General features: G+C 52.8%; 1 long non-coding RNA gene across 1 annotated transcript; it reads left to right on the top strand.

Annotated features, from left to right (window-relative positions):
* Positions 1–6,105: 6,105 nt before the first annotated feature.
* Positions 6,106–9,388, top strand: LOC148590913 (uncharacterized). Its single transcript, XR_015914222.1, has 3 exons — positions 6,106–6,167; positions 9,021–9,145; positions 9,299–9,388. It is a non-coding gene; the product is annotated as an uncharacterized LOC148590913 (long non-coding RNA).
* The last annotated feature ends 1,578 nt before the right edge of the window (positions 9,389–10,966 follow it).

The raw sequence follows: 10,966 nt of genomic DNA, 5'->3' as shown, positions 1-10,966 counted from the left end.
TGGCCCAGACAGTTTGGTAAATCTATTTTCTAAGCATGGGAAATAATCCTACGTGGGGGCTTGCGCAGAGCTGCTCATGTCAAAATGTTACAGGAGCTTCTGCACCAGATTAGTGGAGAGGACCCATTTTCTAGAGCTGGTTCAGCTGTTTCACAGAACAACGTGCATTGTGCAAACTGCAGCTCCCTTTATCAGATGTTTATTTACATCCAACATCTGGCGACTTTGGGACTTTCTTCTCCAAGCCCAGCTGACAACGGCCTTGCTATGTGCCCAGACCCAAATGGCCCCCAGTTTTCCTGCTGATCCCAGCAGGGAGTCACCCTGAGTGGAAAATTCCATGTTCTCTTTCCCCTGAACACCTGTATCCCCCACCCCCGTTATTTTAAGGTCCCTTTTGACTCTTTTTTACACACCCTGAGTGTGGGAGCATATCTAAGTAACGGAGGCTTCCCGATAGAAGACGGATACGATGAGCTGGACTAAGACCAAGGCGAAAAGATCGTGGGAAAGTCACCAGCGGCAAGAACACAGAAGTAGAAGAGGAAGAACCTGTAAACAGGCTTATCAGTGCAGGATAGAGGACTGTGTGCGGGCCAATCATGTAAACGTGTGCCCTGATATCTACAGCCAACCTAGTACAGTAGAAGATGTGTGGACAGTAGTATGCAACCAATCGCAATGTAAGCGTACGCGTGGCTAGATGACTTAGCAGAAATGTAGTAGATAAATAGAGTGCTGTAACGTGAATAAAGTGATTTCTGCTAGACTCATATTGAAGCCTTCAGGAGTTGTGTCTGGCCTCCCGCAGCTGAGTGCTGTTTCCATGCGGCTCTCCCAGGGAACTACAGAGGCACCAGGACAAGTTGTCAAGGCCAGGAGGGGCTGGGGGCCAGGACACCAACCACCCTAGCACTGCATTTGGGGTCGGCTGGCTAAATTCTGGGGTGAAAAAGTTACTAATTCAGGTTGCTTCCCCTTTGGCCCTGGGTTTCAGGGGACCCCGGCCTTGGGGGAACTGAGCTTGGGGGACCCTAGCGCTGGGGAGGGGACCCTGGGACGGTAACAACCCTTCCCTCCCTACCTACCTTCCCTCCCTCCCTACCTACCTTCCCTCCATCCCTACCACCCCTCCCTGTCTACCTTCCCTCCCTCCCTTGCCTCCCTCCCCTCCCTACCTCTCTTCCTCCCCACCTTCCATACCTACCTTCCCTACCATCCTTCCTTCCCTACCTCCCTCCCCTCCCTCCCTTTCCTTCCCTTCCCTCCCCGCTCCCTTCTTCCCTTCCCTTCCTCCCTTGCCTCCCTCCCCTCCCTACCTCTCTTCCTCCCCACCTTCCATACCTACCTTCCCTACCATCCTTCCTTCCCTACCTCCCTCCCCTCCCTCCCTTTCCTTCCCTTCCCTCCCCGCTCCCTTCCTCCCTTCCCTTCCTCCCTTGCCTCCCTCCCCTCCCTCCCTTCCCTCCTCACCTCACTCCCCTCCCTTCCCTTCCTCCCTTGCCTCCCTCCCTTCCTTCCTTACCTTCCTTCCTTCCCTACCTCCCTCCCTTCCTTCCCTACCTTCCCTACCTCCCTCCCTTCCTTCCCTACCTCCCTCCCTTCCTTCCCTACCTTCCCTTCCTTCCCTCCCTCCCTTCCTTCCTTCCCTCCCTCCTTTCCTTCCCTACCTCCCTACCTCCCTCCTTTCCTTCCCTACCTCCCTTCCATCCCTACCTTCCTTCCTTCCCTACATCCCTCCCTCCCTCCCTCCCTCCCTCCCTCCCTTCCCTATCACCCTCCCTTCCCTATCTCCCTCCCTTCCCTACCTCCCTTCCCTACCTCCCTCCCTCCCTTCCTTCCTTCCCTACTGTATTGGAGATGGAAATTTCTGTGATCTGTAGAGTCATAAAAATCTCCTGTGAGAAGAAGAGGCCAGACCTTGGGAAAGAAGATGTTTGCCTGCCCAGGATGAGTGATAAGGAGCACGGATGCAGCTGCTCAGCCCGGTTCACAGGCAGCCCCCCGTGGAAACCTGTCGAAGCTGGCCGCTCGGCCAGGCTTGTAGCTAACGTAACCGCAGACGTCCTCCAAACTAGCTTTGGAGGTCAAACACCCAGAAATGAGGAAGAAGAGGAGGAAGGCAGGACCCTCGAATTGAGGGCTGGGACCCCCGACTGGTGTGCACGCCTGCGCACCCGAGGGGGGGGAGAGTTGCGCAACTAGAGGCAGAGTTTGTCCACCCCCCCCCCAGGGCTGCCTCCTGGGTCGTACTGACCCTACGTGCCAGGATGCACCGGGCACAGAGAGGACAGTGCGGAGAGAGCGGGGGGAAGGAGAAACTCCTAACTCTGAGGCCTGCGCTGTCTCCGCGGGAGCCGGTCAGCAACTCTCTCGCTCTCATCTGCCAGCTCGAGAGCACATTCGGGTCCAGTATCCTGCCGGCAGGTATCACCTCGTGAGTAGTTATCCATACTTGGCTTCTTTTATGTGCTTTCACCTGAATAAATGCTCGATGTAGTCACCTCGTTCTGGCTGATTATTGCCGAATCCCGAGCCCATCCGGAACAGCTACCTTCCCTTCCTTCCCTACCTCCCTCCCTTCCCTACCTCCCCTACCTCCCTCCCTTCCTTCCCTACCTCCCTCCCTCCCTTCCCTTCCTCCTTCCCTTCCCTCCCTCCCTCCCTTCCTTCTCTCCCTCCCTCCCTTCCCTCCCTTCCTTCCCTTCTTTACGTACCTCTCTCCCTTCCCTTCTTTCCCTCCCTCCTTCCCTCCCTTCTTTCCCTACCTTCCCTCCCTTCCTTCCCTACCTCACTCCCTTCCTTCTCTACCTCCCTCCTTTCCCTCCCTTCCTTCCCTTCTTTCCATACCTCTCTCCCTTCCCTTCTTTCCCTCCCTCCCTTCCTTCCCTACCTTCCCTCCCTTCCTTCCCTTCCTTCCCTACCTTCCTACCTCCCTTCCTTCCCTCCCTCCCTCCCTTCCTTCCTTCCCTCCCTCCCTACCTTTCCCCGCAATGGGTCTATCCCACAGCGGTTGCCATGGGGAAGGAATCACTGCTGCCCTAAATCACCCCCAAGCGCTAGAAACCATAGCGCTTTCCAACATAGTGCACCCCAAAGCGAATCAGCTAGTGACTCTCTCTTCTCTCAAAGCAAGCTTGACTGGGCGGGGCGAAGACCACACAGCCAATGGGAGTCGAGCACCAGCAGGGCGCGGCCAATGGCGAGTGGTGTGGCCTGTACAGGTGGTGGTGCCGCACGCGGAGTACACGTGTGTGCGGTGATGGCGGCGGCCATGGCGCTGAGGGGTGATGGCGGCGGGGACTGGGACTGCGTCCGCCGCCGCCTAGTGGGGTCCAACATGTGTCTGTTCCCTGCAGGGAGGCAATGCGGGCGGCGCGGTGGCAAGAAGCGGCCTTTGGCTGCCCTGCCGCTGCAGCCTGTGCGGCTGAGCCGTGTCGAGCTCTACAGGTCGCCCACGAGCGAGGAGCTGCAGCAGCTCAAGGAGACTGAGGATCTCTTCCACTGTGGCCTGCTCCGCCTGCAGGTCACCCCCGGCCGGGGGATGGGGACCGGGGGCACGGGGGTGTTCGAGCCCCTCGAGTGCAGTGGGGCCTCTTGGACCCGGCTGTTGGGGGAGCCCGTACGGTGTTTTTCTGTGGCTGCTGCTCTGCCCCTCAAAGATCCTTCCCGAGGGCACGTTCTGTTTAAATCCTGTAGGGTTTATCTAAAGTGGGATGAACTTTGGAGGTGAGAAATTTCTCATGAGTTCGGCTTTTGTCACTCACAGCACAGTCTGCAGGGGGTGCTGCTGGTCTGCTGTAAAATCCAGACTGGCTGGATGTTTTGTAGCCTGATTCAGCTGTATCTGAGCAGTCAGTGTCTGCTCTTATTCCTTATTTAGTCTTCTCTGATGTATTTTGGGGTGGGGGAGCAGCAGGACAACAGAATTTTTCCTTCCTGTGCATCTTAAATGACCTCTCCAGGGCTCTTGAGATGCTCTGGATGTTTCCTTTCTTTCCTTTTTTTTTTTTTTTTTTTTTTCCTGTGCTTCACAGCTCTGCCATGGTTAAGGCTGTAGTCTCAGCAGTTTCCTTTTAACTGCTGCCTCTGGTGGGTATCGGTTTGCAGAAGGGAGGCAGCAGTGGAGATCTTGCCATAGCCAATACATGGTCTCTTCTTGCCTTCCAAGTCACTCAGCTTCTCCCTTTATGGGGGAGAGCAGTGGCCACACAGTTCCTCATGTTATCACAGTGCTTTTTACAGGAATTCATCTGGCTTGCCACTTGATAAGCAGCCACTGGCTTGCCTGTTCCTGCTGTGTAGCCAGAAATACATTTGCTCCTTGCTTCCCGTTCCTTTATCTCCCCACCTTGCTGAGCATGCTTGCAAAAAGCCGCTCTCTGGGTCAGTCATAATCTCCCTGGTGCTCAATTGCCTCTCTAGGCAGAGAAGGAGGCAAGATCAGTGCCTGTGCTTGTGTCCCCGGTAGTGGGGGAGAGAAACTGAGAGGCTCTCTGGTGTCTGCAGGTGTCGGGGACCAGTGAGGAGGCCATGGTCAGCATCTGCTCGTACGATGACCTGAGCCGCAAGCTCTGGAAGCTGGAAGGGCTCCCGCTGACGGTGACGGCTGTGCAGGGTGTTCACCCAGCCCTGCAGTACACGGATGTGAGTGCTCCTCAGTGCAGCCTGCGTGTCGTGGAGCCAGCGAGGGCTGAGGGGAGGCCCTGGCCCTGCTGAGTCTCGGGCTGCAGGGGCTCCTGGAACTGGTCTGTGTCTCTGTGTCTCCTGAGAAGCCATGCAGTGCTGCGTTACTGGCATGCTAAAGTGAGTGGTAGGACCATGGATTTCCAGAAAGCTGTCCAAGCTCTGCTGGACGCAGCTGGCTAGAAAAGGCAAAGGTTGTTGGTGCTGCTGGGCCACCTCTAGTGCCTGCCCCAAGTGCCACTGTGCTGGAGAGTAAGTGGGGTAAAGCAGTAGGCTGCCTGCTGCAGTGATGGCAATGTGCTCACCTGATGAGGATGAGAGCCAGTGTCTTCATGACCTCTGAGTACAGGCAGCGCCTGTGTGGCACTGTCACAGCACAGTGGTCTAGGATACCTCTTTCCAGATGTGTCCACAAGGGTCTGGTCTTCCCTCTGCCGTGGGGCAGGATCAACTGCTAGGGCCATCTTGTGGCTTTCTGAAGGCTAATGGGGCTCGTTGACCTGTGGGGAACAGCTGGAAGAAGTAGAGCTGGGTGCATGGTGGTTAGCAGCACGTTGACACTCCTGGGTTCCCTGCTAGTGATGTTATGGCGGTGCTGGCTGCTGCAGCCTCCATTTATCCTGGAAAAGACTCCCAGAGGAAGGTCAGAAGGCCAGCCATTGAAAGTTAAACAGAGCAGAATGTTGGGAAATATCTCCTTGGGGCCAATTGCTTGCAGCCTCTGACAGGTGAACTGGATGCAGCCCAAAGGGAGTAAAATGAAGTTAAAGGCTATGTTTATTCTCTGTATAGAGCCCAAAGGTTAGTCTGTCCTGCTCTTGATCTGGTTTCCTTCCCAGAAGTAACAGTAGTGTAGTAACTGGCTACTGCCTGGAAAGCTCTCCTATCTCCTGGAATAATCTGCTAGCAGGAGCCCCATCTTTCCAGCGCCTTATTTTACAGAGGGAAGCAGAGGTGAAGTGAGAGTTGTGGTCCTGTTCAAGAGCTGCACTGAGGGTGGAGCAGTTCTGTCTCTGGTTCCCCCTTGTGCTGCCCCTAGACTGCGGCTGCCTCTTTGGAGGAAGCAGGAGAAGGCAAGACTGGGGAAGAGTTTCAGTCTCTTGAGTGTGTGTCCTTTTTTTTTTTTTTCCCTGCCTTAACCTGAGAAGGAAGGAACAAGGGCAATGGATTTCCCAGTATACTCAGAGACCCAGAGAAAGCAAATTGCCCTGTACTCCCTCTGGATTCTTTCTCAACTCAGACATTTCTTCTGGGGCTGCGTGTGGCCTTGTTATTGCTAGGTTATACAGAAGTTATTGCTAGGTTATACAGAAAGCCCTGTTTTACCATAGTGATTGACTAAGGCAGCGAATACAGTGTTTAAGGTGTTTTCTCTTGCTGCAGCTCTCCCAGGTCGGGTTTTCTCCGCTTCCTCAACTTCCTGGCAACCTTTGACTGGAAAAACAGCCCTCTCATTGTCAACCTGAATGCAGGCCTCACAGGTGAGCTGCACACAGGCTCTCCCAAGTAGCTCTGGCCGCAGCTGCAGGAGAGCCATGGCATGAAGGTCTAGGGCCCTCCTGGCTCAGCGTGTGGCTCTAGCGTCTTGGATACGGTTTAATGTCAGCTTCAGCCTGGGGCAAGGGAGATTTTTCACACTCTTATTCTCCTATCCTATTTAACTTGGCTTCAGGGTTTGTTTGGTTATGCTTTTATTTGTTTTGCTTGTTTTTTCCTCATGCCTGCCTTTGAAGAGCTGATCTTGCTGACAGTTTTATGTTGCTTTGTGGTATTACTGAAATCTTTCCTTGTGAGCGTGGGCCGTTTTGGACTACACAGTGTCTTTGAAGCCCTCTGCTCTTTTGTGGCCAGCCTTTTAGTTTGAGGCTTTGCCCTGGCTCTCCTGGCCCATGCCTTTGCTTCTGTGTCTTGTAGCCTTGTCCTTCATCTCATCCTTCCTTGAGGTGTCATTGTTTTGTATGAGAAGGTCCTCCTTGGCACAGGGTACTGGCACACAGCCACGGCTGCTCTGTAAACTGCCTTGGGCAGATGCAGCACAGAGGTGAGCTGGGCAAGACCCAAAGGGGAGCAGGATACGGGCCCTTTGCATTTGGAGTAGTCTGGAAACTTTGCTCTTGCTAGGTGTCACCTGCTTGGTGGTTACACTGGGAGAGCATCACCTTCAGCTGCTGGTGGAGTACGTGTGGGGAGGTGCACAGCCTCCTACCCCTGTTTGCCTCAGGAGCCCTGCTGAGCAGCTTGAAGCACTGGCATTAGCTGTTAGTGCCTGACTTAGAAACCTGCAGGAGGGAAAATGGCTTCGATCATCCAGGTGCTTAGGAGCATGGGGGAGGCTTGTGTTTTTAATCTCATGGGTTCTGTGGATCTCCTGGTGAATGTGTGTCTGGTTTCCAGAGGAACGTATTGGTGCATCCAAGCAAACGTGTGATCCTGAGCTGTTTGATTGCCTTGTCTGTTGATCATCTATTTTGGATTACATGGGGACCAGAAAAGACCTGGTTCACTGTGCTGCAGACATGTCACAGCTCTGGTGGCCGGGGAAGAACAACACCCAAGCTTTTAAAGCTGGTCTATAATAGAAAAGTAAAAACTGCTTGTGAGTGGTGTGGGCAGCACTGGAGGGAGCAGCTGTTCCTGTGGGTTCTCTCATTCTCTTGACCCTTTCTTTTCTGAGAGGGACAATTAGTTGTGTGTGTTGTTTGTTTGATATGTTTCTATCCTTAAGCTTTTTATTTTTTCATTTATATATATATATATGAAAAAATAGAAAATGCTTTCGACAGAAAAGCTATTTTTTTCTCTTAAAAACAAATCAGAAAGCAAACTCTTTCATCAGCTCATAACAACACTATTTCCTAGTCTGTGTCAGTCTCAATGACTGTGCCTTGAATCACTCTGCGCCCTACATAAGAGTGGCCATGTGAGGTTAGAGCAAAAGTCCATCTGGCCAGGCATCCTGTCTCCAAAATTTCCCATAGGCGGATAGGAAGAGTGCTGGAACAGCAAGTGTATAGCAGTGCTCCCGCCAGCTCTCACAGCCTCCAGCTCCTCGCAGCTTGGAGACTTCCTGAGCTGGACGTAGCTTTTGCGGATTTAGTAACTGGCCCTCAAGGAGGTTTTGTGTCACCAGCTTCCCTTGTGAGCTGTACGAGGTGGCTCCAGCATCTTCCCTCCTGCCCTGCCAGTGGCCCTCAGTGCTGCTCTGCAGCGGCAGCAGCCCAGAGGCTGGAGGGGAGGAGGCCAGGGTTTGTATTGGTGTTTCATTCTCTGTTGCAAAAGCTGGTTGTGCTGCTGGCTTTGCCACCTCTGAACCTTTCTTGGCTGGCAGCCATCCTGGTTTGTACGGATTTGTATGTAGAGGGATTGAGTGTCCCACAGCCTTTGGCCCAGTCTGTCTCAGACTGGCATTTTGCTGAGAGCCAGAGATGCACTCATCCTTCCGTCGGCTGAGCTAAAAGACACATTTGTGGCTCCTTTGTGTCACTAGAATCTGTGATCAAACCTTAATGTGGTCACGGAAGAAGACTATTTTTTGGGGAATCCCTCTTTTCATCTTGCTGGTTGTGTCTCTGGGACAGTGGCTATAGCCTTGAATTCCCCACCTTGATGCGCTGGTGTTCAGGGCTTGTTCTCATTTGTGTGGCTGTGTCTCTGCGCCAGGCAGCAGCATGTGGCCACTGTGGAATGGAGGTGGCTGTGTGGTGCTGTGCTGCAGGGGCTGTGCCAGAGACTTGTGCTCTGAACCACTCTTGCCCTGGTGATTTCCAAAACGTTCCTGTCCTAGCATTGGTGTTTCCCACGTGGTCCTGGCAGCTGGTTTACATTGCTGCTGTTTGTCATGTTGTCTCACCTTCACTCATCTCTGTTGTTTAGCAAGAGTGATTTGTCAGATGCAAAAAGCACCTGTGCCCAGAGGCTGTGTTACTGTGAAGGACTGTTAGGCCCAGGCCCGGTATGGGCAGGCTCCCAAGCCTTGCTTTCCTCCATGCAGGTGAACATGAATAAGGAGCTGATGTGCCGGGGCATGAAGGCAGCTGAGTGTCAAATGCAGACCCTGCTGCTGCTTTGTGGTACCTGCTGGGTGCATCATGGGCTCCAATGATTAGGTTATGGGAGTTACTGCTGCTTCACTCTGCTTCCCCTGTTGGATAAGAGAGATGGGAAGCAGCGTGGTCCATTCTGCCAGGGAGTTGGCTGCATGGAAACGGGGGATCCAGAGGGTGTGGGCAAAAGGATGGGTGAGGACAGAAGCTGATTATGTTGCCCTTTCTTGGGCTATGTTGTGTGGGTGTGGAGGGGACAGAGCACCTGACCCATCTGCCTGCCCTCTGCAGACACCGACTACACAGAGATCAAGAACAAGTTTGTGGCTGCTCGTTCTCACCTCCCCGTCATGTTCATTGCCACCCCCAAGGACAAGTGGACTTCAATGTGGACCAGAGAGCAACCCTCAGCACAGGTGAGTGGGGCTCTTCTTGCCCTGTGGTGGCTGCCAGACTGGGGCAGTTCAGTGGTCCCAGTATTGAGCTCCAGCAGCTCTGTGTATTAGTCATGTCCCTCCCTCTTTCTGCAAAGCCCTGAGTTTTACCCTCTTGCTCTCTTTCCTCCTCAGATCCTGCAGCGCCTTCTTGTGCTGGCCTCAGAGTCTCTCCAGGCCCTGGAGGAGCAGCTCATGGACCCACTCAGCAGCCAGGATGTGAAGGTAATCCTTCTGGGCACCTGCCCAAGGACGTGGGGGCTCTTTTGAACAAACCGGGGAGAGGAGCTGGACTGGGACATCTAGCCATCCTGATGTGGGATGGAGACTGCCTCATCAGGTCCTGCCCCCATGTGCAGGTGTGTCTGCATGACCTGAGTTCCCAAGCTACTAGCCAGTTTCCCTTTAAATCCTGTCTCTCCCTACCTCAGACAGTGAGGAAACTGCTCAACCTGGCTTCAAACTGGTCTTGGAGCTTTGTGCAACATTGGGGGCATCTCCTCAGCATTGGACCTGCAGTATGATTCTGCTTCTAGCTTAGCCTGAGTCAAGTTGCACGGCAGATGCTGCTGCTGGGCTTTTCCTGGAGGCATTTATGCCTGGCATTTAGGATACCATTTATTTAGGATACCATTTATGATACCTAAATGGATAGGGAAAGGAATTGAAGTCAATTTGATTTGATGTTTTGTGGTGAAGGAGCTGCAATGAAAAAGATGGGATGAAAGAGCCCTGGACAAATTCGTTTAGCAGTATTTTGGGCTCTGACTGGCAATGTTAGTGTTTAAGCCCAGTTGGAAAAGGTTAGGACCTGGGAGAGGATACAGGTCTTCACCTGAACTTGTTTAAGGAAAGGTGCAAGATGCATGAACTACTTGGCCGAGCAGTGTAACTTGAACTGTCTAGGCTCCTCTGTGTACCTGAATTGAGATTTTTCAGCAGAAATAAAATCCAAATTGTTCTGTCTTTGCTGTGTAGCAAGTTAAGACTAGGGATGTGGAGATCTGCTTTTCTTTGTCTTTCAGGACCTCTGGCTTGTATTGGTGCCCTCATGTATGAAACAGAAGCACTGTTTTTGTTTCTGTCCACAGGACAGATGCATTTCTCTCTTAGGGTTTGGTACGTCAGTGCTTGACTCTGTGCGCCATGTGCTTGATTTTTGCAGTTTTACTCTGATTTATGATGTGGATACTTTTAGCTGTGGCTCTGTAGCCTGTCTTCTGCAGGCAAGGCCAGTGACCCTACTGGGTCTAGGATGCTGGTTTTGGAGTGTCAGTCTCCTGAGACAGGAGAATGCCGCCTTCTGCTTTCAGGTCTACTTATACAGACCCTGTATGGTTTCTGGTGGCAGTATTTGTCTTTATGCATTTGCAAAGCATCTAACAATGTGAAGGCCCTTGATTTTTCTTGGGGCTGCCCTGTGAAGCCACCCTGGCATGCAGCTGAGCTGAATTCTAAGGCTGGCAGCTCCGAGGTGTCAAGGGCTGCCATGCCAAACACAGTTTATCTTGGCAGAAGCATCACATGTTCAAGTGATGAGTGTTGGCCAGGAACTGTGAAGGGTTTAGGTTGTTTCTTATCCCAAACGCTGGCACTGTTGCAATTGGCCTTTTCCTTAGAGGAGTATGGGAATTATATGAAGGATGTAGACGCCAGATGCCAAGGGGTAGAAGAAAGGGAGCCTTATGTAAGTCAGTAGCAGAGCTCAGTGCTGCATCCTACTCCCTCCTACATGCTATTTGCTGCTGCATTCAGGTACTTGGAAGCTGTTATATTGAACCTCTTATTTGAGGAGACATGTGA

The sequence above is a fragment of the Tinamus guttatus genome, unplaced genomic scaffold, assembly GCF_059628265.1.
Source record: "Tinamus guttatus ecotype Peru unplaced genomic scaffold, ASM5962826v1 Tinamus_guttatus_pri_ptg001006l, whole genome shotgun sequence".
NCBI lineage: Eukaryota > Metazoa > Chordata > Aves > Tinamiformes > Tinamidae > Tinamus > Tinamus guttatus.
Note: the sequence above shows the minus strand (reverse complement) of the source record. Positions and strands in the feature narration are given on the sequence as shown.